Here is a 27,084-nt window from a genome sequence, read left to right on the forward strand (position 1 = left end):
CAATAATTTTCAGCATAAAATCAGTGGGATCTCACAATATAAAAATTATTCTTTTTCATATTTTTCATAATACCATAACATTTCTTAATATTTTTAAATTTAGTATTTGCGTATCTGTTTCACAGAAAAGTTTATCACATCAGATAGAACTAAAAAAAGAAGTATAATTTACAGTTGAGAACTATGTAAACGTTTTCTTAGTCACAATTTGGTAAACACAACATCTGGTAACAGCCAGGAAATGTAATTATATGGTCTTGCCATTCCTCCAGCCTGTTGTATTGCTAAAGAAGACTTCACATACACTGCTAGGTCAGTTACATTCTTTGGGGTTTTCTTGTTGTTCCATGTCTAGTGGGTTGTTTATGTGAGTAGTTACTTTTAGAAGAATGGCAACTGGAAAACTGGAGTTCATCTCAGTGGTAACAACCACATTTTTGCTGGAAGTTTCTTTGAAGATTTTCCACATACATGTAATTAAGATGGAGGTAGAAAGCATAAAGTATTGTTTTATTATAATGTAAGGTGATATGAAAGTGCTGTGGAACATATAATGGTATTTTGAAAGACAACTGGTAGGCAAGAGTAGGAGTAATTTAAATCTAAGTCCTAGTACTAAGGCTATCTAATTTCTGACTGAGTAAGATAATAATTACTAAAGGAGGTTTTCATGGCAACAGTCTGATTATTTCTTCTAAAAAGACTGCACTATTTAATACTGGAAAAATCAATCAAATATTTCTCCAATTTGTGGACATAATGGTGAAAAATTGATACAGAAACTACTAGAACAGTGTATTTTATTTGCTCTTTTATTTAGTTTCTTTAGAACCTAGATTCAAAATTAAAAATCCCTTATAAAATACTTCTGGAGACTACGTTAATCTCCAAATGTGTATTAACCCTGGTACAAGGCTCCTATTTCTAGCAGAATATTCTATTTTTTTTTTCTTTAATACCGTATTTTCAAATGAGCCCCACTTCCTTGTCTTTCCTTTTATTTGAAGTTTTGCACAGGCAGGAGCCATTACTAGGCAACACAATGTCCCTTCCTGGACAGACAGACTGACCAAGTGAAACTAAGCCATCAATTTCATTTCTGTATCCACTATTTCTACATCTTCTATTTAAGTTGAGACTTTTCATTGTGACTTTAGTGGGCATCATTTGTAAACTGATTCACTGACAGTTTAAGGATGTTCTTCCAAGGCACATGATTCATTCAGCTGATTCTTTAAATCCCATTCAATACTTTTATTTTGTATTCTGCTATTTAAGGCTCACAGTTTTTCATTAACACTACAACGGATTAGTTGTCAATAACCTCCTGCACTTTGTAGATCGTATAATTTTTAGAAGTACACTTGTGAAAAGCAAAATTTAATTTTCAATATGTCTTTCAGACTATAGTTTGGTAAAAGCAGTTTAATGTTCAAAAAATAATTTTTCCTTTAAAACATTGTAGAAAAAAATACTAGTCCCTAAATGACAGTGTTTTCTACTGACTTCAATCATCTCTGGCTGTAACCTTGTGTTCCTACAAAAGATACTTTTAAGACTACCTAGGCTCAGTTTCAAAATGAAATACATATTTAGCATTAATTTCACCTGTACTTTTTCATAAGCTATATGTCTTATATACTCTATATATTTATATACTCCATGTGTATACATAACAAAAGGGACCTATGAAAGCTTGTGAAATCCAAGATACAAATTATTCTAGGAACCTGTATCAGTTCAGAAGAGATGATGAAGGAGAAAAGCAGGACATAATTCATAGTTAAGTCTTATTTCAGTCATTAAAATGAAAGAAACCAAATCAGAATGATAAAAACCCAACCAAAAGCACAAGACCCATTAAAAGGGCTCCAAGCATTCACAAGATCTATGAAGAGAAAGTGAGTACTTTGTCAGTCTTAAGATATGATTTGCTAGCAAAAGTGAATCTGTAAAACAACACTGCAAGAAAATCACAAAGTAAGCAGAAAACACATTTTTCAGAATTCAAAAGGAAATAAATAGAAGTTTAATCAGTATTTTTTTCTTCTGCAATATGCTCCTTGAAAAAGTTTATCACAGACTGAGTATTTGAAGTACCTAATGAAACATTCAGAATGTGCACGTCATAGGAAGAAGCCTTCCCTGCAGCTAAAACAAATCACGGAGAGAAGTGAAAATATTTCTGCGTAAATGAATGCTTAAAATGAAAAATGGGACATCTGAGTAGAGAAATAGCACCACTTTGGAAAGAATCAAAATATTCTGAGAAAGTGATTAAAAAAAAGTTTCAGTGTATTGTCTCATAGTGAGAATGTATGGTCCCAGATTTTTTTCCCCCAGGTTGTGGTGAATATAGGTCAGATTTTAAGTCATGCTGCTTGTTGAACATTTTGGTTTATTGCTATGCAGGATGTGATGATATCCCATGGTCCAATCAATTCTAGCATTGCTGTATACTGTATTTCTTTTCACAGCTGAATAGCCATTAGCTCAATTCAAAATGGATTTTTCAGAGAAGAGGCTGTGAATGGCAAACAACAAATACTGTTATCTGATGCACAACTGGGAAATTCATTTTGAGATAGTTCTTGGAATTCCTGGCGAGCAGGTTATAGTCTCTGAAAGTCTGAAGGAGAAAGCATGTGGATTTTTTCACCAAAGCAAGCAAATATTATGTTTAGCCAAAGAGAACAAACTAGCAGATAGATCAGGAAACCACTCTGAATTGGCCCACTCAAGACACAGAGGCAGGCTAGATCCAAAGCAATTTACTTTCCATCCAGGAACTAGAAGGCAGCTAGGGAAATAACTACGATTTGCGAAGCAAATACTCCCATCTTTCTTCATTCATAATAGAATTTAAGCTAACAATTTGATCCTAAAGGTTTTGTTTAATAAATAGCTGTGGAATGACATTCTGTACAGTGATGTTAATCACAAAGTTTGGAAATGCAATAACTGAAAAGAGATATTGTGCAGCCCTTTCCAACGTTGACAGTGACGTGCCTACATGCACCAGCTCTTTATAAGCCACAATATTCTGACTTTATTTTTCCTTATCCTTTTTAACAGCTTAGTTTTCTTTGCTTTAGTTACTTTCTTACAACAGAGCAATATGATAATAGTGTATACTGTTTAATAAGATTTTATATTTAATTTATGCCTTCTCTTTTTACTTAGTCTTGCTCTACTTGTGACTTCTTTTACTTCCTTCTCTTAAAAAATGAGAAACCCTCCCAAGAGTGTAAGACATTTGATTCCTGATTCTAGTTCCATACCCTACTGTACATCTAAGTGGAACTGAATCAGTGAATCTACATGCACTTTAAATGGATCTATTTGAAAAATAAATGACATCTCTTATTCCACCTCATTCTGGTCCTACCTCTCCACTTAAGTGTCTGAAATTAGCAAATCCCTCTTTTAACCCATGATCTAACAGTATCTAACACACAGCATGGATGAGGATGGTCAATCATTATTTACTCATACACAGTTAATATCCATTTTAAGCCATCGTTTTCTTAAAAGTCTTCAATGGAAGGCTACACAGAGGTGAGGGAGAAGGGGAGAAGGGGAGGTTGCTTTAAGAAAGAAAAAAAAAGAAAAGAAAAGAAATCTATATTCAAGATTGTGAAATTAAGCTTCTAAATAAGTATTCATAAGTTCTAACATAGCCAAGTAAATAAACCTGGAAATTTAATGCATTTTATATTTTTAAAAGTTAAGATATTGATATTTATAAAATTAAATTCATATGGATTTTATCTAAAGTCTCTAAATCCCTTTTCTAACTTTAGTAGACAGCTGTATACAAGTGAAATTGTTTTGAACACCAGGAGCTGTTCCTGTGAAGTACTGATATTTCCCTGGTCTGGTGTCTGATCTAATTCCTTGGTGGCCTGGTTTCTACCTCCTCTTTTCATGGTAAAATTGACTTCTTCCCTTCTCTGCTGTTTCTGTGGCTAACTGGTGTTAACTGAGCCTTTGCACAGAAGAGAGTGTGCCTAAGACACCAACAATCCTATTTAGTCTTCCACTCCAAGTGAATCATTTCTTGTTATTGTGCATGTTAGAAGGAGATAAGGGACTCTTGGATGATATGGAGACAAGATACAGAAGGTTTTACTGTTGTTAGAAGCTTCTGGAGGTAGCAAGGGAATCTGAGAAAATAGGAAGAGGTTTAAAGTTACCATGTATACCTGAATATTTCCTGAGTAAATGCCATAAATTTAATTAAAAGGTATTTTAAAGGAAAAAAAGTGTTTTACCCATTAGACTATAGCATGATTAGGAAAAATATCCAATTTGAAATCTGAAGCCTGTGACTTAACCAGCATCACTGATAACATGGAAGGAAGTATTTTCCTTTATTCTATGAATCTATAATAAACTGAAAAGAACAAGAAGGACGCATGTGAAGCTACACAAAAAACCTGCTAGCTCACAGGTGTTACAATGGTGTCACCTGGAACACTGGTCCTTAGCACTGATCACCATCACAGTAATGTCAAAATTATAGTCCTGACTGTTATGAAACCCTATGTTGGAAAGAAAAACATAAGGAGTTTTTGTGCAGCCAATAATAATCGGAAGCTTTTAAAATAAAAGAGCTTATCCATTTCCATCCAAATTATCAGGCTGGAGTGTGGTGCTGGGGATGGTGTATATGTATGCACTCAGTGCTACAGGCACCGACCAGTGCAGTGGTGCCATTTCAGAGACACATCTAATTCCCCATAAGTACCAATCAACTGCTGAAAAGGCAAGTTGTTAGAGCAGAAAAAAACATGAACAGAAAATTCACTCTGAAAATACGATTCTAAATTTTAATTTATGCTATTCTTAGACTATCATGCTGGGGGGAGTAAAGCTAAAAATGATTACTACTCGATGGCAACAAAAGTTTTAAAGCAGCACAGTTAGAGCACAGAAATACACTTTGCAGAGCGAAGCATACTTTACAGACTAGCGTGAGAAGTTTCAGGGATATCAGATCAAGAGATTTTCTGAAAAGTGTATTGCAAGTGGAAATCATTCACAATGTGTTCCAGTTTGGCCAAATTTGGAAATATATCCTCTGAGAGAAGGCACAACCACCCCTCCCCCACCAGGTTCAGGAAAAATAAATTTTCCTCGAAGGAAAGTGAAGGAGATAAAAACTATTTATTTAACAAACCCACAGGAAAAGGAAAATAATGCTAAATAATAAAATCTTTCGCTGTGGAGGAAAAACCTGGGAAAGTGTTAGAGTCATCCCTTTGGTCTCCTCAGAGCTGGGGCTTGGCCCAGGGCCAGGCCCTCTGTGCCCAATGGAAAGTCCTCCTGATGTGCTCTGATGTTAAAGCAGTCAAGCAGTCCAGTAGAAAAGGGGGGAAATCCGAAATTCCAGGGAAGGAAAAATTCAACTCTCAGTCTCTCTCCGGAGAACAAAGCAGCTGAACCACTGGCCAAAAAAAAAAACAACAAACTGTCCCGGGAGCAGCAAGCCGGGTGCCTCCTCCCTCCCCTGCCACAGCTGGGAAACCAATTGCTATCTGTGACCTTGAACAAGCTGCAAACTGCTTGAAAAAGTGTTGCTCAGTTTTTTCCTTCCTCCTCTCAGGCTCAGTTTAGAGGCATAGAAAGGCACAGGAATTAATTTCTGGGCATAGGCAGCGATATGGGATACACATCATAAGGTCACCGCAAAACACAATGCTTCCCTGTATTTGAAGAATTTCATCTGTTGTATTTCCTTTAGCAAGACTGTTGTGCACCAAAGTGATTGCAGATGAGGGAGAGAATGCCAGGCAATTGTACTGGGTTTTGACTGTGTAAAAACAGATTAATCCATAAACCTACAAGTTTTCTATCATTTCTTAGAATTTCTTAGAAAGGACACCATGGCTTTGGTAATGAATGGAAAGTGAAAAAATGAACATGTTCAAAGTTCAGAATGAACAGGTAACATGTTGTTCTTCAAGTTCTTTGAAGATGTATGTGTTAATATAGATAAGGGAAACTAAGAAAAATAGCTCTCTGAAATAATCAGATTGCCTTTCACTACTTCCTTCTACATCAAAAGGAAAAATAGCTGAAGTAGAGAGTCACCGTGAATAATGTGTAAGAGTCATTGGAAAGAAAGATGAGCCAAAGTTACAAAACTGAATTTCTGATAGCTCCACACTTGAAGTTGAACCCCAAAATATTTCTATACTTATCCAAGCACCAAACAAACTCCTTTTTTTCTTTAAACATACACGTAAGTTAGAATCAAAATATAACATGAAGTTTTTAAACCAAAAAATTTTGTTTTCTCAAAATAGCTGAACTGGAAGACAATGATCTTGGTTCCCTGCGTCATGAAGAGAGAAGTATGTCATTAGATTATATCCCATTAGGAAATGGCCCATGAGAATGGAACAACCCACCTTATTTGCCACCTGGACCTTGCTTGTCCTGAGTCAGCGCAGGCCTAAGAGCTCAGCTTTGCTTTTCAGATACAATTAACATTTCACATGGTTCTGATACCAAAACTTTGTACAGCTCTACTCAGAAGATCCTGTTCAGAGTCAGTATGTGATACTAACCAGCCTCTTATCATCATAGCATGTTAGCATTGTAATGTTGTGCGCTGCTTCTGTCACTCTGTTAAGGTAGGTGGTTCATCCCACCATTTAACACTTAGAAGGCACTGATGCATTTGTTTAATTAAAATTGCATATGACTCTTCTTCATCTGGGTTTATCTGATTTGCAAAGAATTTATCCCAGAAGTTGCTATAAAATTTTAGCTTCCTTGCAGCTTTCCATCACTAAAAGGACATATTCTGAACCACAATCCTGAAAAATTAGTTTTCCCTCATTTCCTAGGGGATTTTGTTATTTCATTCTCCAACTATTTTGAATTTTAAGGTTCTTTAATAATTTACTCAAAAGATGGTTATTCTACCAAAATGATTTTTACTTCTTTGATTAATTTTTGAAAGTGATTTGGTCTTTACTACTTGAATTAATTACATTGATTAAGAGATTCTTCTCTTTTATCAGGCTGATCAGGCAATCAAGGACAGGTGAAAGTCTTAATACTAGACTGGATTAGATTCAGTTCTGAATTTCTGAATAGAACAAGGATATTTGGACCTCTGGTTTTATTCTAACCACTTGTAATTTAAAGACATCAAAGGTTATCCATGTGATATGCAGGCTACAAAGTTCTTTAAGAAATATCCACCATCTCCCAAATGCTGAAGGGAAAACTGAGTGCACAGCCCTTACCTGCCTGCATACACACAGCTGATGGCTGACCTTACGTACACATCTCTCACTTGCTTAAAATGCCCACCTTGCCTTTTTCCTCACTTTCTTTGAAGGATCTTTATTTCATGGAGGGGAAAACATAATGCACCTTTATTTGTCAGGTAAGTTAAATAAACTCCATTGACCCTCATGCACAAAACCAACCAGCTTCAAGCCTCCTTCCTCACTTCTCCAGGTTCCATATGGCAATTGCTCCTGTCAGGTGCTACACCCCTTTTACCTACTTCAATTCCCTGGGCAGAAGTTCATACTCCCATGCAGTAGTATGTTACTCTCCAGAGAAAGACCCCTTTTCACTTATTCCAGTCCACCTATGAAAGAGGCTGGAAACCACTGTGTAACCCCTGTGGAGGTTATACAGTGGAAGGACCTACTGTTTAATGCAACACAGCATCCTGAAGTACTAAAGCAGCTAAGAGTTTATAGGAGGAAGGAATACAAATGGATGGAAAACACACGAATCTCTCCCTTATCTACTTCCAACAGGCCTTAGAAATGGAAAAAAGGTGGTCTTTCACTTTTTATTGCTGAATTTGGAATACGTGGGTCTAAATTAGATACTCTTGCTCCCTGTTGCTTTATGTAATAGATAGAGAAATTTTAATGGACTTACTGATGTCCCAAATTCATTTAATTTCCTAGTGATCCAGTTAAATGTATTTTCAAACTGTCAAGATAGCTTAAAAATCAATTTTGATATCTCCCTAAGCTCTAGCAGTTCCTATTTGCTCTCCCAAACCATCTGGGAAACAGGTGGGACAGCAAGCTTTCTCTCATCTCAGTATGGAAGGAGAAATTTCTAATAAAAATTCTTTCATTCATGAATTTCTTCTTTATATTCTGTGGCAGCTGGCTAGAAATAAGTGTCACTATTTAAAACACACAGGGCATGGTTCAGGGCACAAATGATGCATTTAAAAATCACATACACACACTTCTCAACTTCTTTTCTCTCATAAAGCATTATTACACCCTTGGTGTCTACACCCAACACGATGGAAGATGAACACTGCCAACGGTGTGATAACATCAGAGGCATCACTTGCTACTGTTTCAGGAGTCACCAACAAAGGAAAAAATGACGAAAGAAGAAGTAATAACCATGTGATTTAAAGCAAAATTTACTGGTATCTCAAATGCTGAATATAATTATGAAAGATAGATCACAGAGCACTGTGGACATCTCTCTGAAAAATGAGGTCATAGCAATAAATCTTATGAGCCCAAAGCACAATAAAATGGCAAAAGCTTAAATTTTATGCCCTCTTTCTATGTGCTTTTACATGACTGAAGGAGGTTTTGCTTTGCCTTCACTTAAGACTACTTTGTAATATAACATCTGCAACAATGTGAAATTTGTTGGTGATAAATCAGATTGCCTATATTTTACAGGGGATACTGTTCTCTAGGTATATGCTCCTCAAATTCAATAGTAAATACAGCTACATATAAATACAGAGGAAAATGATTAAAATATTTTCTCTTAGCTCACATATTTATAATCCTATATCCTTCTGACTTGTTTTATGAATCACCTTACTAATGTGCCGTGGGAACCCACAGAGAGAAAAAATACAGAACTGTCAAGCTCTTCTGATGATTATTACTTGTACAGAGCTCAAAACTCTTAGATAACATCTCCAGAGGTCTTGCCAAATGAAGTCGCAGTATAAATAGCTGGTTTCTTCAGAATTATTTGCTGGATTCTTTAGGGATATATCAGCATATCAACTCTAAGTCACTGTATACTGCTCGTGACCTTCTTTCTGAAGCAGGAAACTTTGTTCTTAGAAAAGTTCCCTTGAAATATAAACTATGCTAGGTTACTGTGGCCATACCAACATTTAATTCATCAGTTTGTAGAACAGTTTTCATGTACAACTGCTCACTTTCTATATCTAACAATAAAAAGGAAAGTATAAAAAAATCTCATTCTGAACTTCTGTGCTTTTCTAGTGTTCAACAAAACCAAGGATTTACAGCAGACTATGGCGAGACTTAGCCTACAAGCCTTTTTTTTTTTTTTCTTTACACAGTAGCAAGTATTGAGTACAAAGAATCTCCTGCCATGATTGTTGCATTGCTATTGATAATTTTCCTAGCTGGGCAAAGAAATCTCTTTCAGTCTTGATGAAAAGTATATAATAATTATTCTGAACTGCATTTATCATCATCTTCATTTTTAACTTCTTGCTTTTCTTTGCCATGGCCTGTTTTCATTAAACCCTCCTGTTGCTGCTCTGTTGCTCACTCTGCTCCAGAGCTCCATTTCTAGGCAGGGAACACTGTTACAGTGCAGATACTGCAACATGCATATCAAGGGACCCCGACAGAACACCACAACTATAAAAATTTCAAGAGACTGTTGAATTGCTAAGTTTCACTCTTTGCAGGACAAATCAGTATGTATAAAGAAAAGTAGGCAGAATCTCAGTTCCAAGCCACATGGAGTACCCCTATTACTCATTGACCAAATTCAAGGAAATCATTCCAGGGCAAAAAAAATGTTAATTTTCTTTGTATTTCTGAGAGGAACACTATGATAAACAACTTACTGACTCTTCACCTATATTTCATTTGGACTGTACAATGAGTATACCACTTTGCATAACACTGACAAAAACCAAACCAAACACACGTACACGTGAGTGCAAACAAGTAGAAACCCCCATCCTGACTGTATTCTTGCAAAGAATACCTGAGTATTGAATGCACTTTTACCCATTCTTTCCAAAGTTTTTAGACATACCTCAAGTGAATCATCCACTCCCTCTCACTAACCAAGATGCCTCCAGCAAACAGGGATACCACAGGTTATCAGAATACCGCTAGAAGATGACGGATGACAAAGGTGTTCACTGGGAGGAGCTGGCATGCAAATCAAGGCTCAGAGCTAAGCTGTTGTGCCTGGCCCCAGCTGGAACTCTAGCTTTCTGTAGGGTAACCAAGCACAGGAGCTCTCTGGGCTTCCCTCCAGCCAGGCCCACACATCTAAAATCTGTCTCTAAAAGTCTGCCTTTATTCTGGTTATGAGGTTCTCCAAGCAACATAGCAAGAACACGTCTTGGTTGGTATGAAAACACTAATTAGAAATGTGAAAATGAAAAAATCTTGTGTTAACTTTTTGATTGATTAGCTGAGTTTTACTGGTTGATTGGTTTTGTTGAGATTTTGGTCTGGGGTTTTTTATTCTTTGCTTTTAGAGCAATGGGCTGATACTGTTAAAAAGTAATTTGGTTGTTATTGTAAAGCAGAATTTAAAATTGTGGTGGATTTTAGTATGCAAGATCTGGCCCAGATTCAAACTTCACTTATATGGCTATCAATATGGAACAAATCTGATGTAACACATTAGCCCAGAGTTACACTAATGACAGAACTGAATTTCATACTACACAGCTGAAATGTTATTTTATATGCTACATTATACTTTCTCCCAGGAGCACTGCCAAAATTTTAAAAGAAAATCTTAAAATTCAAAATGAATTCGAAGTAGGTATATTATACAACAATTAAATATAATTACTTTTTTCCAACTTCTCATATGGTTTTTTTATTGTTGTAGTCTCAGGTATGTTTCTGTTGGCAGGAAACGCCAATACGTTTGAAAAGCTTTGCATTAAATTGCCTTTGTAGGCCATTCTGCATGCTTGGCCTAAATAGGATAATTTTTTTTCCCTTAACTATTCTAAACCACATGGAAAGAAAGAAATTGTAAAACATGATTTCCCATATGAATTATTGCATTTCTTGTGATTAAATTTCAGGCAGTTATAATGTTATCTGTTTCTTTTGACAAGTACAATTATTGTTGGCATGCGCACGCAAATTGTATTTCACTTTCTGAAAAAAGAGCTCATTACAATTGGGAAAGTCTCTAGTAGAAGGAAGACATAGGAAAAAGTACTTTATAAATATTGACTTACCCTTAGTACCTGTCAGCAAAAATGCAAATTGTCACAAATCACAGCTGTAAAGGAAATACAATAAAACCCAGAACCAGATAGTGTTGTACACTGGCAACAGTAAAGTGATTTCCAGATTCCCGTTTGTCCAAACTGAATACAGCCTAAACAAAACAAAGATGCCCTAGATGGATGTTTTGTTTCATAATTAACATCATATATATATATATGTGTGTGTATATATTTATTTATTTATTTATTTTATATATATATATTTTGGTATTCTGTATCATTATAGGGTAGAATATTTTATATCGATGTTGGTTTTGCAAGATAGTTCAAAACCAACATTGTCAACCAACCAAGTTGTCCTATTCTGTTCCTTGCCTGGTATATTTGACCATATATATCAGGCTTTTAAATCACCCCTGACCTAACGTTACAGCCTGATTTTTGATCTGAACCCTTCTGCTGCTGCTCATTGTCAAGAAGCAAAGCTTTACAGGCATGGCACTCAGCAGTTAGTTAGCAAGTGGATTCTTCCCTCTTGGAGAAATAGTGTTCCTGGACCTTCAGAGAACCTCCATACCAAATATCATGTTTCCTGATGCCTTAGAAATGAACTTACTGTTCCAGCAATAAGACTGGTAACAAGGAATAACATTTCTGAGGCCACTGGGGAAACAGCTCTTTCTAAAATCAGAATTCAAATTTATGAGTATAGTACCCCTATGCTCCCTACAAAAGACAGTTGCTCTCTGGGGAGAGAGAGAGGGGTGCAGTGCAAGGGAGAGAAAAGAGTGAGCATGCATTCACTGCTGCAGTCCCTTCCCACACAGTAAACTGGTCCCTTGAAAGTTTATTGCCATCACTGCGTGTCGTTAACTGCAGTGTCTTGGTACAGTTCATATCAATTCCCTCTCTCAACTCCAAGCATGCACCCCTGGGTGCATATCTCCTGGCTCCGCAGGTGAAACCCTGTCTCTGTTGAAATCAGTCAAAGTTCAGCACTTCACTAGGATCACAACTCTTCTGTCCCCATTGAGCCTCTACTTGAAACATTTTGCACTTGTGTAGCTGATTAGTCAAAGCAAGCTAGAGGAAGATACATCCTGCACAATGGCTTTTTCAAGTATATACAGTGGTAATTTCTGTAGAAATCCCTGAATTAATTTATGATTCATGTCTCAGCTTGGCTCATTTTTTTGTTTCTGTTATATGGGTCTTTATTTTTAAATTCCACACAGATACAGAATTAAGTGGCTCATAGACATGTCATGTGGAAAAACAATTAAAATACTACTTTATTCTTTTGCCTTCTGCCTTCTAGTCTTTTTTTCTCCTCCTGAACTCAGAAGCCAACTTCATACACATTGCTGACACAAAACAATTTTAAGTTTCTTTTTCCCAGAAATAGCTTTTTGTTACAGGACAGAAAAAGAAATGATTCAATTTTATATCTGTTTTATTCACAGCAGTTCCAGACTTTTACTGAAACTGTCATTGCAGAAGCATAGCCATTTAAAACAGACTTCAGAGATTTTATTTAGTGAACTCATCTGTGCTTTAGCTACAGGTATAAGCCTTGATATTCAACCGTTACACTGATAGCAAAGGCTGGCTTCCTTTCTACCTCCATGAAGACATTTAGAAAACACTGATTATTTAAAAAAAAAAAAGGCAAAAAACCCACACATGCCCTTTTCTCACATATCCTATTCACTGTAATGTATCAAAGGTTGACTGAAGAACAAACATCATATGGAACAAAAAATGCAAGAATGCACATTTTATCAAATGTACCGAGTAAAGCAGTGCAGGAAGGAGGTCGGTTGCGAAGGTAAAGAATGATGGATGGTAAGAAATACAGGGGTTACCCTGCTCATTTTGCCTGTTAGATCCATGGTGTATACTGCTGTATGTCTGTAGAAAGGTTCCATGAGACCTGTGAAAAATGCAGGGGTATTGTTTGGGAGAAGAACACTTCTGAAACCTGAGATACATTTCTAGGGATATTTACAAGAAGCCCCAATCTTCCTCTTAGATAAATCAGAAAGATTTCTGCCAGTGGCTTTAAAAGGGAGTGAGATGGATCATTTTAGTTTCTTTACAAGGCAATGGGGAAAAAGGCTGCCCATAAACTCATATGCCAATTGAGACTATGTAAAGCAGGTGAATTTAATATTAGAGAATACTTCAATAAAGCACTGTCATTCAATGTAAACATCCAAGAATGAAAGCACTACAACAAAAATAAAGCTATTTTTTTAATATAAGTGTCTTTGAAAAAATGCAAAATACTCTAAGAAAACATGATTAAAATTTGGAAGAAGAGTAAGAATACTGAAATTCACCCAAGGAGAAACTAAAAGAAAATAGGGCAACAAAGATCAATTTTATGAAGTATAATTGAATAATCAAGAACAGTAGAAGCAATGAGAATAGTTTTAAATATTGAATATTCTGAAAAATTGAAAGGAATTTAAAATTCCTAGGTGAATCAGAACCAGACTGAAGAATAAGAAAAAGGTTGTCTCTCCATTATAGGAGAGGAGAAAGAGATACTCACACACACAGAGCAATCTCACTGCAGTAAGGTCTTTGATTATTGTATGCATATCTAGTTCTCTAAAAGTCAGAAAATTAACTGGATGTGGATATCCCACCTTTAAGCAGGAATTCTATCATGAGTCTGGATTAAGTGTTCTTGTAACTACTTTTTAAGATCTACAGTCTTAGAATCTGTCTCTGCTCTGTATAAAACAGTTCTGTCTCTTGCTGTGCTCATTTTTCAGCATTAAAATATTGTCTTTTAATGTTTGAGATAGTCCTCCCACTTGTATGCAGCTTGTGTAGGACCACATGCCACACAAAGCCTTATTTATGTCACATACTTACTATTTGGTCCATTCTACGTCTGAAAAAAATTACACTAGAAGAGTCCATGAAGAAATATTTGTTCAGCTTAACTAGAAAAGCTTTTCTCTTTTTATTTTTCCTATTATTTTGAAAATGTAAACATTAAAGCAGTAATTCTTCCACTGTGTACTCCCTGATGTACCTCTACTCCCCCAGAAATAAAACTTCCTTGGTTCTCTGAAGCATAAGACTGGAGCTGTGTGTCATATTATTGTACTTACTTAGTGCAAAATTGCTTATTCCCCTTGCTTTGGCACTCTATTCAAAATAAATGAGGGATTTTATATTGCTTTTGAATTTCGATGTAATAGTAGCAAGCAGCAGTACATTTTGGCAGTTCTATGGAAACCCTCCGAAGGTTGCTTTTAATACTTCCTTGGTATTTATTTAGGCAAAATAACTAAATATCAGCCATGTGTTTTCATTCATTAACAGTCCCTCAAGAGCACAGGCCATCAATGTCTTGATTTAGTAACTTTCCTGATTTGCTCTTAAAAGTGTTTGATTTGGGTATTTTTTCTTCATTTCTGTCTATTGCTATGTATTTATTCTAGCAAGGGCATAGTTTAAAGAGAGGAGACACGAGACTTGCATTTGTCAAAATTCCCCATTCAGTCCATAGGCTCAAGCAGAGCCTTAAGGAATTTCACTCTCATCAGAAAAGAGATTTAATCCTAAGTAGGATGGTGCATCATGCCAGTTTTCCAAAACAGGTTTTATGCTGTAATTTCTAAAGTTCTTTTAGATATCTGAAGACTTATCTTATGGAGTTCTCTCAAGATGATCTTGAACTTGCTTTGACTTTCTGGCCTAAGCCTGAAGAATAGGAGGGATGGGATGGATCAAATATGTTCACAAAAAGCTTTTTTGCTGATGACATATGCTTTATGAGTGTGCAGAGGTTCATAAATGCTTCCTAAATGCTGAAAATTTTCACTATCAAATCAAATGCTCAACAAAAGCTCCTGTTCAGGAATGGCAAGAAGGACATATATAAGCAAGACAAGTAATAAATGCCTCCTTGCACATCCTCCGTATCACACAGCACAAAGTTCAGAAGCCAAACAGTTAATAGAAAATTAAACATCAGTTAGGGAATGGAGTGTTCTTAAGCTTCAATGTGGCACAGAATGAGGTGTAAATCACAAGTGTTGTTAATATGCAAACTGAAAGCCTTTTTGCTTTTCCTTCCTTTTTCTTAGCTAGAACTTCTAGATTTCTTCATGGCAAACAATACTTGTCAATTCATAAATAACTATATACATAAAAAACTGAAATCATTAATAGTTTCAACTACCATGATATCTCTGATACTATAGCAGAAAAATAAGATCACACCTGGTGAACCTGTCACTGCTCAGCAAGAACAAAAAAGAATTCCTTGTAACAATAATGTGCCACTATTGTCATTAAAAATACGGTAATCCTCTTGAAAAGAATAGTTGCTAAGAATACAAGGAAAGCTGACCTTGCTAGAATTCAGCCCTGAATTTTTTGTCAAATTATTTGTGCCAAAATGCAGGAAACTTCTTTGGGTTATAAGCCTGAGGTAAATGAAGAGAATATTATCCATCACAGGTACCCAAGTTCTGCAGGGGTTGGAGCTATGCATGACATTAACTATTCCATCAAGATTTAGTATTTGTTATTAATAAAAAAAATATTAATTCACCATAGGATCCTATTGCTTTCTGTACTATAAAAGTTACCTATCGTCCTGTCTCGGTTAAATGACCAGCCAGCCCAAAAGATAAAAGTACTAAAAATGCAAATGGGGAATTGGAGACCGAGATAAAGGAATGGCAGATTTATTAAGCAATTACTATATATTTTCTGCCTTTAGATGAAGAAAGAGGATTGATGGACTGCTGCGTACCATATTGAATGGTATAATACAGTTAGCAATTGTAGTGCACAGATAGCAATGGAAATGGGTCTGAAAAGATTAGTCATGTATTAAAATAGACAAAGTACTCTGTCTAGCGATACATTGCTAAGAGACTGGAAGGAAATGAAGATGGAAATGAAGAAAGTTTTTTTGTCACACTAATCAAAAGCCTGAAAAATATTAGAACATTATGACTACTCAGAAAATAGGCATAGAAGAGACTCTGGTCACTTCACCCAGTCTGAAACAAAACTATCATGACACCCTCTCAATACACAGCCAGGAAAAAGAAAAACTTTCTGGGGAATGAGCCTCCTAGCACTACCTGAAATACCACAATAGATGTGCATTTGTAATTTCCCTGACAGCAGAGAGCAAAAACCAGAAGTCTCCTGTGCTGTCATGACATAAGTTTACTTATCCTGGTATTCCAGCAGGTTTTGGTGCATCCACTGATCTGTGGATTATGGCAACAAAACTGACGTCTGGAAGTCCTATGACTGCAGAGCAGATATATACAAACCATAGTCTGGCTTGAAGAAAAAGCAGAAGGAGAAAAGCTTGGCAGCTAGATTTTCTTGCCTTGGAGCTTCAGTATTGATATCTCCATACTATTACTTTGTCAGAGAAGTAAATGGAGGTTTGAGGCGTTTCATGGAACTAGCTCACATCCCATATGTTAAGATTTTCTTTGTACAAAACATAATGCCACCCTCCCATAAGTGACAGATGATACAGTTTTAAGAAAGTGTTCTTAGAAGGATAAGGTCATATTTGCCGTAAGAAAACAGGTTCCGTGTATTTTTTAATTAGATGAACACTACTGAAGGAGGATGAACAGAGTTATGGACATGTTGATTTAATATCAGCTTTAGTATAAAGGATATATTCCACAGTGAGCAGGGTCATGAAAAGCATGCTCTGACAGAGACCAAATGTGAACTTAAGAGATAAATGTCATGAGTGACTTGTGGGAAATTTTTTAAGATGTTACAATTAGAGCAGGCACGTGGAAATATTGTATACTTCAGTTTTTCAGGAGCATCTGATAAGGGCATACCCTGAATATCACCTAACAAAAAAATAAGGCAAGAAGGAAGCATAACAAAAGATCCCAGCACCACCTGCAGGTAAGAACAGAGCTGAAGCAAACAGAAGCTGGTGACTGGGTTGCAGGCCAGGCCACATGCCCTCATGAGGAAGCAAAGAAGGTGTTCTGCTGATCTCCTGAACTCCTCTGTGTGGGAATGCCAGGCACATTGTATGTGAAGCAAAGGACTCCTGCAACATACAGAGTATCATTTTTGCTCCCAGACAGGGAGGTGAAGCTGAGACAAATTAAGGAGAAGAGAAATGCAAGATACCCCATGAGTAAGAATGAGAGAATTTACTTCCCCTCTGATGCTAAGCAATAAGTGAGTTGTGATTCAGTTCTCATCTGATCCCTGCCGTTTATCAGGGCTGTGCACTGTCTTCCTAGTGTTTGATGACTCGTCAGAGTCCTCAACAGAGCTGCACCAGAACTGCCAAAGGTGGGTTTATAGGATCAAATAAATTTATTGGAATGAAAACAAAAGTAAACAAACAATAACAAATTAACCCAACCACCAAACACAAATCAAAACACAGCTTGCTGCTTTTGTAATTATTTTAAGAGTATGGTATTTTTAATTAAAATTATTGTCAAAGTAGGGAAATTGTATTTTTAAATGCATTGGAGAGGTCTACCATTTTGAATCCACTTAGAGAAATGGATTTTTTTAGCCTGTTAGGAAGTGGGTAACTGCTGGGCAAGAGGCAGGATCACATAAGATGGATACAGAGAGAAAACAAAGTGAGCAAGATGGTATTGCCACAGTAAGCGAAAGAGTAAATACATTTTGGTAAGAAGAGGATGGCAACATGGAATAAATCAGGCAAGTGGTATCAGAATTCCCTGGGACTGCTTTTTCCTATAGAAACTCCACTGAATAAAGACAAGCTTTTCAAACCAAGAACCTTGCAAAAATGCATACAAGTAAAATCTTCCAAGACCTAATTTTGGACTAGTTTTCTCCACATGGCATTAAATAAACAGGTGGACCTGTTTTCCACCAGATATTACATGGTTTCAGGGATTTAGAACATGTGTAGTGGATAAAGACAAGGGCTTTCCCAGAGGCAGAAGCTGCTCCTGTGAACAAAGACACAAATAGCACAGTGCCAAGCTGGATGCTACTGCTGCATCTGACAGGATCTATGTCCATAGCACAGCATGGTGCTGTGCTGGCTCCACTGAGGCGAAACAAAGCAAAGTAGGAATGCTGTACTAATGCAGACCTGCTGAACTCTGCATGTAAGCAAAGAGATGTAACTGTTCAGCAGCACACTAATGTGAACTGTGATATAATCACAGAATCATAGGATTATTTAGGTTGAAAAATACCTCTGAGATCAAGTCCAACCACTAACCCTGTACTCCCAAGGCCACCACAAAACCATGCCCCTAAGTGCTGTATCTACATATGTCTTAAATACCTCCAGGGATGGTGACTCTACCATTTGGCAGCCTGCTCCAATGCTCAACCATCCTTTCAGTGAAGAAATATTTCCTAATATCCAATCTAAACCTCCTCTCTCACATCTTGAGGCCCTTTCCTCTTGTCCTGTCACTTGTTAGCTGTGAGAAGAGACCGACCCCTCTACAATACCCCTCCTTTCAGGCAGTTGTAGAGACTGATAAGATCTCCCCTAACCTCCTTTTTTCCAGGCTAAACAACCCCACCTCCCTCAGTTGCTCCTCATAGGACTTGTGCTCCAGACCCTCCACCAACTCCATTGCCCTTCTCTGGACACACTCCAGCACCTCAATGTTTTTCATGCACTGAGGGGCTCAGAACTGGACACAGCACTCAAGGCATGGCCTCAGCAGTGCTGAGTCCAGGGGGTTGATCACTGACCTGGTCCTGCTGGCCACACTATCACTGATTCAAGCTGACATGATTGAATAGTCATTGATATTAAGCTTCACAGTTGGATACCAATATATTTTCTACTTACAAACACACATATCCTGAGAGACTGTGGAGTTTGAGTCGCTGAATAGTCACAACTGTGCCTAAAGCTGATCAGAACTGTGCTTTCAAGGCATGAAGTTTGCAAAGCAAGCTCTTCCAAAGAAGAAAGCCAGAAGCTGTTCCAATATTGATGCTACTTGATGTCCTAGATCTTCTACCTGGGAAATGGAACTAATGGAATAATATCCCTTTTCTCAGTATCATGAAAATGAGTTTATTCATTTGGATAGGATAATGAAGATTTACAGAAAAGCATATGGGTAAAATAATTTTATACCTCTAGGAGGGTTAGAATAATGAACAGTAGGTAAATTTCAGTGCCATATACTGAGAAATAACATTAAAAGGTTAACTAATGGTTCCTACTTTTTAATTGCAAAGCACATTCTGCACATTGAGTAAGTCCAGGGACCTGGCGGGGTTAAGAGAGCAGTGTGTGACCACATTAAGGTCATTGCCACTCATATGCTCAAAATGACAATGTTGAAATGATCTTGGCAGTAACCGCTTTGAAGTATTTGACTTTGCAATTCTAGAAATAATGTTAAATTATTTTAAAAGGCTCCAGTTTAGGCCATAACTAATGCAGAGATGCCAGTCTGCCTCCTAATACATTTTTAGGATGCTCTTCTCCTCATCCTCTACCCTTGCATTTTCCCAAAGGGCAGAGATTTCCCCTTGAATTCAAAATATGTAAATAACCCAAATGCAACACCATTACCTTCCAGACATACAAAGGCCTAAAAAAATGTGTCACACAGGCAGTGCAGTAGCAGATCTATGGCTGACAGGAAAGAAAAATGAAGCTTATATCAGGATAAAATAGATGTCCAGATGATCTTATTTTAGGGTCTCTTTTTTTGCCTTGTCCCCATCCAACCTCAATGCAAAAATAAATAAATCTACTACTGTTCATGGTGATAACAACTCATCATTAGTACCCTGCTCCCTGCCCCTCACACCACTGCTATTGGGCTCCCACTTGTAATCAAAACCATGAAGAAAAAGGTCCTGCTGCTATGTCAGACCTAGTTCCCACATGGACTAGCCCTGAGGTGGTTTTACCACAATTGCTTGGAAATGTAGTCATGTTAGTACAACCAGTATTAGTATCTGCCTGGCAGCACATTAAAAAGAAAAATCAATTGCTATCGAACTTTAAGTCCAATAGTTTCTTATTATGAACAGATAACAACACAACTATACCATGACAATGAGTTTATGGCCATCACTCAATTACAATGTCAGGCTACCCTTACCCGCTAACAGATGACATTACTTTTACAATCAGTTTAGACACAAGAAAATTATAAACTCATCACCCATCAGTACCAATTGTGCATGGTGTCAGATGAGTTTGAAGAAATAATTAGTTTCTGTGCTGGAATTCCCCAGGTAGAGAATATTCCCACACACATACATAGCTTTCATTTGAACATAAGCTGTATAAAACAATAAACACATGGGTGCAGAACTACAGTGTACAAAACCTAGAAATAATTGAGAAGCTTTATATACCCAGATCTTTTCATTACCCTCCTGGCAGCCTATCACAGAAAACACACATTTTATCCTCATTATTTCACAGAAAGTTTACCAAAGAGAAAAACACAAGCATTATTTTCTCTTTTTTTTTTTTTTGCAGGGGAAGTGTCTATATTACCTACTAAACATTATTTCAGGACATGAAGTCTTTGTAGATTTGTGTGTGCACTCTGAGAGAACACAGGCAAAGCTGTAAGTTAGGCTCCTAAGCATGAGCTGAAGGTATGCAGGAAAGCCATCTATAATGCTGCAGGATGTTGATAGTCTTTCTAGTCCTCTATTTAAAAGCTCAAAATGATGCTTTAGCAAATAAAAAGCTTTTCAGGATCCCAATACACTGGTTTGAGTCTTTACATGTAGGATTAAATGTGCTGTTAGTGAGCCTATATGTATCCCTAAATACTTTATATCTCACTGTAATGTTAAAGAGACGAGACATTTAAAACCACTCAAAAATCTATGTTCAGGATCAAGTCCATAGAGCAGTGAGATTGATGCAAATAAATTATTTTTCAGGTTTTTGTTTGTTTGGGTTTTTTTTTTCTGCAGGAATAGTTCTATATTGTGAACTGACACCAAATAATAGGCTAAATTTACTACATTTCCTTTTTTTGGACTCTTTTTTTAAAAATAGTTCAGGGAGACTAGGAGGACTCAGATTGCAGATTGGAAGCCACTGTTCTGGCACCCCCTCATTGTTTCCTCACCATTAGAAACCAGAGAAGGCATAAGGCATCTGAAGATTCTACCCTGAGGTGCTGTCCCCCAAAGGCAGCTAGGCTGTATGAAAGGGGGAAAAAAAATCAATGTTTAACCACCTACATAAAATATTACTGGACAAAAAAAAAAAAAAAAAGCAAGATTGTCATGCCTAGACAGTGTTTGAGGCCTAGTTATGGGGCACTCCTAGAGCAGAAGTGCCAGAAAATTCCTCTGAAGAACTAAAGCATCACTTGTCCTAATTTCTAGACCTTTGCAAAACTTAGGTAAGAGTCAGATGGTCAGACTGGGGCAGCTGTATGGCTATATCAAGCAAGAGCCTATGTAAATGCCAGATCACATAAGGAGGTACTCAGTTTTAGGGAAAGTGACTGCTAAATAGGATTTGTTAACAGAAGTATGGGCTTGAAGTCTGTTTAAATTACATTTTAATGTTCAATGTCTTTCTATATGACTCAGTAAGACTTGTAGACGCCTGTGTATTATTGAAAGTCAATGAGAAGGAAGTCCTGAGTCACTAAAGTACTTTTTTCTTTATTGTTATTTCCATTAGACAGTGTGATGTAATTATTTATGTCAAATACTACAGCAAGATTTTTACAGCAGAGGGATACAAGACTTTCATACTGACATTAGGTGAGTAAAAACACAATGTTACATGAGTTTTATAATCTAGATAGAAAGAGGAGTTAAGTAGTCTTCTGGACTATTATAGCTATCTAAGCTAAATGGAAGTATTACATTAAATTATTAGCCTGCAATGTCTCTTATTTTTTCTCTGTGTACATAATTACTTTTTGAAAGCAACACAACTGATTTTTAAATTATTTTTTCCCTCACATCTTTTATTCAATATTATTTGGCTGTACTTAGGAAAAAAAGGATTTGTAAACCACAATCGTTCTTTGAAGTACATCCAAGCTAATTACACAAACAACAACATAAACCCAACCTAATTCAAGCAATTTTTAGCACAAACACATACTCCTTTTTTGTTTATAGAACTTCCCAATTTGTACTCTGAGACTATAACAGCAGTCCTTTTCTCCTACAGACTTAATCTGAAAAGGTATTGGTAGTACACACTTTGGTATGCTAATGCAAGATATGCACTTAGCAACTGACAGCTCACAGAGTGACTCCTGTTCTCTGTGATCCCCTCCACTGACCAGAGATTCCATTGGAGTGCTATAAGCCTGGTACTGCTGTGGGAGTGCAGGCCATTAAGCATAGAAATACTACATTTCAATGGGTTTTTTCCTTTCTTACTGCAATTTGCTACTGGAGAAGGACTTCAGGTTTTAATTGTAAACTCTGAAACAAAGGGGAAAAGTAAAACACATGTTGTGAGAAGTATCAAAGATTTTCTAGTTTTGTACACTACAACTTTTGGAATAAAAGGAGAACTTTCAGATCCTCTTCCAGAAATTGAGTCTACAACAGAAAGCAAGTTTTTCTCTGCAATCATCTGAGAGTTAGCAAGCAAGAGGTTCAGCTGCAGAATCAGGAAGCACAAGGGATGCAGCACAGTGAGTTTTTTAGCATGGAAGAGAAACAGAATTTGGTCTGCTCAGGGAAACTTAGTAAATACGAAAGAGTGTATGGGCAAGGACAATAGGAAAGGGAGAAAGACAAGGAGGCCAAGTTACTTGCCCAGTGCAAATATCTCAATCTGTCTCTCTCTGATACCAGCCAGTACATGTAGGGTTTACCACTTATTTTCCATTCTGCATAGAAATCAAATATTCTGCTTTTTTACTACAAGTGCTTCACAACCCATAAACTTGGTTGCATCAGAATACAATTCCCTCCTGGAGCAATGCCCCCACCCTAACTTACAGGACACCCCTGTGGAAGCAGCTTCCTTGGAAGTGCTTTTCCCCAGGAGCAACCTTCTACTGAAAACACACAAGCTTGCAGAGGCTCATCAAGCACACCAGTCCAAAACATCTGCTACCTTGTTCTCTGGTCTTGAAACCTAGCCTGACATCAAAGCCTCCCACATCAGTGTTAAAGTAAGCCTGGCAAGGATGCACATCTCCTTTCTAGAGCACTGTATCAGCTCTCCAATGTGCAGCAAACAGCTCAGTCTGACAACAGCAAAGCGAATAGATGAGTAGTGTGCTCTCATTTGCAGTGTGATTAGTGCTGCCTTAGTCACTAACATGTTCTTTTCCAACTTTGTTGTAGCTTGTATTACTTGTACCAGTATCTCCCTTTGCCCTATTCCCAATGAACATAAGAACTAACCAGAAATTACTATACTTTCAGGTAGAGGTAACAATTTAGAACATATTTCTGCCGCACCAGAAAGGAGTTTATACAACATCTAACATTGGCAAAGATCTCTGCCAAGATATAGGTCTTTATAGGAATCAAGATGGCTTGGGCATACAGAAAGATTTGGCAAACCCTTCACATAGTTAAGTGAATCCCAGTGTTGAGCTGCAGAAATGAAGCTACTGCTACTCCACTGCAGCAGCAGGCAGCGAAGACACCACCACCTCTGCCACCTTTCTGTGAGCTCTGCTTGTTGCACAGCACAAGCTTCCCTACCAGCACAGAGGCAGCTCAACAACAAAAGACACACCATGCTGAGAGATGAAGAGCAGTAAATCCTTGATTAACCTGATCTCCCTTATGAGAAAGTGACTCATTTGGTGGATAAAGAAAAGGCTGTGGAGATTTTCTACCTGGAGTTTTATAAATCTTTTGGCACTGTCTCTCAGTATTCTCCTGGACAAACTAGGTACTTGTGGCATGGACTGTTTGCTGGGTGAAAAACTGTCTGGATGGGTGAGCCCCGAGAGTGGTGGTATTGAAAAGAGTTAAATCCAGATGGTGGCCAGTCACAAGTGGCATTCCCCAGAGCCTAGCTCTGTTTAATACCTTTGTCAATGACCTGGACAAGGGGATCAAGTGCACCCTCAATCAGTTTGCGGAAGACATCCAGCTGAGTAGAAGTGTTGATCTACCGGAGGGCAGGAAGGCTCTACAGAGGGATCTGGACAGACTGGATAAATGAGCCAAGGCCACCGTCTGAGGTTCACCAAGGCCAAGTGCCAGGTCATGGCCTTTGGGTCACAACAACCCCATGCAGCACTACAGGTCGGGGACAGTGGCTGGGAAGCTGCCCAGAGGAAAAGGACCTGGAAAGTGCTGGTTGACAGCAGCTGAACATGAGCCAGCTGTGCCCAGGTGGCCAAGAAGGCCAATGGCATCCTGGCTGTGTCAGCAAAAGTGTGGCCAGCAGAATCAGGGCAGGGATTGTCCCCCTGTACTCAGCACTGGTGAGGCCACACCTTGAGTGCTGTGACCAGTTCTGGGCCCCTCACTACAGGAAAGACATTGAGCTGCTGGAGTGACAACAGAGCTGGTGAAGATTGTGGAGCACAAGTCCCATGAGGAGCAGCTGAGCGAGGTGGGGTTGTTTAGCCTGGAAAAAAGGAGGCTCAAGAGAGACCTTATTGCTCTCTACAACTGCCTGAAAGGAAGGTGTAGCCAGGTGGGGATTGGTCTCTTCTCCCAGATAAGAAGTGACAGGACAAGAGGAAAGAGTCTCAACCTGTGCCAGAGGTTTTCACTGAAAGGGCAGTCAAGTATTGGAACAGGATGCCAAGTGGTAGAGTCACCATCCCTGTCAGTATTTAAAAGACATAGATGTGGCACTTATAGCCATGGTTTGGGGTGGGTGTGGCAGTGCTGGGTTAGTGGTTGGACTTGATATTCTTTCAACCTAAATGATTCTATAATTCTATCCTCCACTAACACATGAAATGCATCCTAAGGCTTAATGCACTCAAATTAGAGACTCCAGACAGGTGATCAAAGAAATTACCTGGCAGGTCTTCCACCCCAAATGTGCTAGATGTCAAGAGAGAAAGCTTCCATTTCTTCAGGTTCTATCATTTCTTCCAGCAAAGTCCACTTAAACTTGGAAATAAGGATGCAATTTCGCATTCCAGTTGCGGGACACGTTTTAAATGCATGTCTATCATTGAGAATAAATTATCTTAAGAAGTGCCAGGAGGTCATTACATTTATTCTGTTCATTATTGCTTAGTTCTCCTAATTTTTCAGCTTTTGTTTTATTTATTGTGTTGAATAGATTCTTGTTTGTGTCTGTTTTTTTGCCCGTATTGTCCTTGTTACATAATCTACATTCTTCAGTAATATAAATAGCCTAAAACCAGAAAAAAAAGCACTTTGAAACAGGACACCTTCAGTACTTACCTTTCAATACTGTGTATCATAATTACACATTCAAGTTCATAGACTAGCATGTCCAGTTAAGCATCTAATTATGCTGATCAATGCCCTTGTCCATTTAAATACCCGAAGGAGGCCAGCTTCTCTCTACAGTCTCTTATTTAGGTACAAAACTACTGATTTTTAAAAAAACCTTTGATAAGCATGAGCTCTATGAGATATTTTTTCCACTTTCTTATTTTCTTAAGTATCTCTGTTATTATTACTGCTTTCCCAAGTATCAGGTATTGATATACTTTAAATTCAGAGAGTAATTGAGTGCTCGGTTAAGTGCACAATAACCCAAGCAAATATGCAGTTCCAGACATGCTCTAAAATTTGTATTTCTGAGTAGCATGCAGTATCTTTATAAATTATTGACCTGATAAAAATTACTTTGCTGATATACATTTAGCTCTGTTTTCAGTCATTTCTAGCAGGCTCTTGGGAAGAAAGAGATGACTAACGCATAACAAATTCCAACATGCATAGATGTATATAAATCAAGAAGAAAGCAAAACCACCAATGTTGCATCTTAATTTTGCAGAAGGATAGAAAATTATGGCAAGGAACTTTTACTCTGATGAGATTTCAACAGCCTGTATTTATGCTGAAGGCTTTGGGATTTTTTTAAAATCTGAATCTGTAGACGCTTCTTCATGAAGTGTTATTTGTTGAATATAAACCTCAAAAGAATATTCTATTTTATTCATTTGAAAGTATAAAAGTCTGCTAATCATCATTATTTCTAAATATTTAGATGTCCTGAAGTGAGTTATCTTACATATAGGGGATAACACTCTGTTATATGAATTTGCACATACCCCAATTACTTCCCTTACTGCAACTTTGACACTTTCAGAAGGCATCCATTCTGTTTTACATGTAAAAACTAATCCTGAGAAAAAATCTATGTCATTAAATTCCTATAAGAAACATGTATACTTATACTAAATGGAAACCACATAAGCATGTTGGATCCTAACCCTATGGAACACCATCTGTCTACACTAGTTGGATGACATGCAACAGGGCAATGGATGAGAAACAAAGCTAGTCATTCACTTAAAAAGAAATAGTTCAACACAGCCTTCTCTTGTGACACATTAAATATGATAGCCAGAAGTGGCAGGGTGCTAATTACTCTAGTGATGTGATCCATTTTCTAAATAGTGAGAACATCAATAATTCATCAGAAGTGGCTGTTAAAAAATTTAATGTCTGACAATCCGAGTCTGGCAAACAGAAAGATAATCTTATGTGTCTACTAGTTGGCATTCAGAGGCTTTCTTTTCATTATAAAATATAAATGGATTGTTCCTGCTTGAAGCAGTCCAGATTATGAAAGATGACAGATGTATAATGTGTCTAGTTTTGATTGTTTCAGGTAGGAAGGCAGAACCCAGCAGACAAAAATGCAGTTGTCACATATTTAATGAAAAGGAGGGTTACAAATATGTTTAATAAAGTCTGAATGGTTTCCACTAATAGAAGAGGC

General features: G+C 37.5%; 1 protein-coding gene across 12 annotated transcripts in view; it reads right to left on the reverse strand.

Moving 5' to 3' along the window:
- SPOCK3 (SPARC (osteonectin), cwcv and kazal like domains proteoglycan 3) overlaps nt 1-27,084 on the reverse strand; it is a 409,610-nt gene that overhangs the window by 189,984 nt on the left and 192,542 nt on the right. The window contains exon 1 of one of the 12 annotated variants that reach the window (XM_069013679.1): nt 25,176-25,242. The exons of the other annotated variants lie outside the window; for them this stretch is intronic. The gene's annotated coding sequence lies outside the window, so the exon portion shown is untranslated. Of the gene's footprint in view, nt 1-25,175; nt 25,243-27,084 lie in introns of those variants that run through there. 12 annotated transcript variants of the gene reach the window in all.

Source organism: Aphelocoma coerulescens, chromosome 4 (assembly GCF_041296385.1).
Source record: "Aphelocoma coerulescens isolate FSJ_1873_10779 chromosome 4, UR_Acoe_1.0, whole genome shotgun sequence".
NCBI classification, from domain to species: Eukaryota; Metazoa; Chordata; class Aves; order Passeriformes; family Corvidae; genus Aphelocoma; species Aphelocoma coerulescens.